Source organism: Meles meles, chromosome 15 (genome assembly GCF_922984935.1).
Source record: "Meles meles chromosome 15, mMelMel3.1 paternal haplotype, whole genome shotgun sequence".
In the NCBI taxonomy this organism is placed as follows: Eukaryota; Metazoa; Chordata; class Mammalia; order Carnivora; family Mustelidae; genus Meles; species Meles meles.
Window position 1 is genome coordinate 58,266,604 of NC_060080.1, and position 2,627 is coordinate 58,269,230.

The window sequence follows — 2,627 nt, forward strand, 5'->3', positions numbered from 1 at the left end:
AAACGAAAACTGCTGAACAAGGATGGTGATACCACAGACAGAGAGCCACTGGCTGGTGGGCAGTAGCACCATGACAAGGTTTGAAGTGTTCATTCACTCGTATGAAAGTCTGCATTTGGGCGCCTGGGTGGCTCAGTGGTTTAAGCCGCTGCCTTCGGCTCAGGTCATGATCTCAGGGTCCTGGAATCGAGTCCCACGTCGGGCTCTCTGCTCTGCAGGGAGCCTGCTTCCCTCTCACTCTCTCTGCCTGCCTCTCTGCCTACTTGTGATCTCTCTCTGTCAAATAAATAATTAAAAAAAAAATCTAAAAAAAAAAAAAAAAAAGAAAGTCTGCATTTGTCCTAACAGGCATTTAGGGAACTTCTGACCTTGTCTGGAACAGGGGCACGTGTCCTGTAAGTGGGGGCTGTGGCAGGCCCATTGGCTCAAGGCCTATTCTAACCTCCCTCGGGTGTAGCTTCCTGATCTGTGAGGGCTAAGAAACTAGAGACCACCTTCTTGGATTTCCTCGAAGCCCTGCCAAGCAGAGGCACCTGTGTGAAACTCAGAGGTGAGGCTGTGAAGGTAGCACTGAGGAATACAAGGTAGAGCTAAACTGGGAGGTTGCAGTTGCTGGGGGGAGGGGCGGGAGGGTTCTACGCTGGTTCCTAATGTCCCAGGTGTGGGGGGGCGGACAGCGGCAGTGGTGTAACTTCTGTTAAAACAGTTTTATAGAACTCAGAACCCTTAGCTGCACTGTTTCTGGCTACTAACAACCCACCTGTTTCCCTCTCCTCAGAAATTCAGTGCACTCCTAATACTGTGTAATCAATGCTATTTTGCTTTTTGCCAGTGCAGTGGATGCTGTTGTCCGCAACTTAGAACACTGACTAGGAGGGGTCTCTGTCCAGATCAAAGCTATTCACCCTGGTCTCAAGGAGATGCATTGGGATATCCTTCTCTTTAAATCCCCTAAAGTTGTGACAAGTCTCTTGTGACCCTTCCTTCTGGTTACTGTTCACAGTTTCAAATGCTCATGTGCTCTGATGTTCATTAAAGGGGTCCCGGCCTCCAGGCCTAACTGCCGATTTTTGTCCTTTGTTCATCCGGTTCCTTGAAGGGGCTCATCTGGACATCCAGCTGGATGCTCTTTCTTGACACGTTTGTGGCACTTCCCGCCCTGTCAACTGCATGTTTTTTAATAGCTACTGCCACGAGAACAGAAACACCATGGGGAAATACACTTTGACTTCCATGACTCAAAATGAAAAAGTAAACACAAGTGATCATCGATCCAGAGCTCACAGTAGGGCATGCCATGAGAGCTCTCACTGGCAGAGGACACAGGATAATTCTCCATGTACTGACTAATGGGTATTATTAAAAAACAGAAAAAAGAAAAAAAGAACATCTATGTTAACTCTTCTTCAGGACTGTAATTCCTTATGTGAAAGGCACTATCAGCTTTGTACAGCACAATACTAAACGTAGTATACTTTTATTGTACAAAAAGGCAGATGGCAGGAAGTTTGAATATAAGTACTAACAGCTGCCTAGAGAGGTTTTGTGTCAACAGCACTAACTAGATAGTGAAAGAAGGCACATGTGCTAAGAAGAGACCTGAAGTGGCTAGCTCTGATTCTAAGACCAAATTCCAGTGTGTCTATTGGGGGGGGGGGTTCCCCACACCACCAAGCACCTCCCCTTTTCACCAGCCTGAAAGCTCTCAGCTCTCTGAATATTGCCCTTCTGGGTTTTAATGCAGGCTTCCTTACAGAGGCATGATGGATTAAATCTCTGTCCATCTTTCAAATGACTTAATATTCTCCCTCTTGCTATGTTCTCACTTACTGGCAGTCCCATGTAAAGGGGACTGCAGGTCAAAGGCCCTGAGACTGGGAGGCGAACCAGAACCGCCCTCAACACCAAAGCCTGCCTGCGCCTCCCGGAAGCATGGGGCTTCCAGCTCAACCCCTTGACCAGGAGAGCAAATTTCTATCTAGATGACAGGGTGTTGCCATCATTCTGAGTGGCAACTTGGAACGATACAGCTAAAGAGAGAAAGCACGAGTAGAGTGTTTCTGATGTGAATAAGAGACATTTGAGTGCATCCTGACAATTGTTTGCAGGGCTGGTTTTTTTAAGCAGTTATCCAAGTATTTCTAGAACACATATTCCAAATGGGCACACTCCTCTACGCTAAAGCCACAGACCAGCTGAAAGAGATCATCCTATCTCCTCAGGAGAGCAAGGGATCAAATGCCAACATGCTACTCAATGGGCCCGCACAGAAAGGAATATGGGCTGTTCGGGACCTTTTTCTGCCATTGCGTGTCTGACTTGAGAGCCAACACTCCAGAGCACGTGGCATGTGCTAGGCACCTTTCTGAGCCACTTTACATGTATTAACTCCTTTACTCTTCACAATAGCCTATGCCCCTGGTAAGATTATTGTCCCCATTTTGAAGATAAGGAGGCTGGGGCACCTGGGTGGCTCAGTCGGTGAAGCATCTGCCTTTGGCTCAGGCCCTGATCCCAGGGTCCTGGGATTGAGTCCTTGCCTGGCTCCTTGCTCAGTGGGGAGTCTGCTTCTCCCTCTGCCTGCTGTTCCCCCTGTTTGTGTGCTCTGTCAAATAAATAAAATCTTA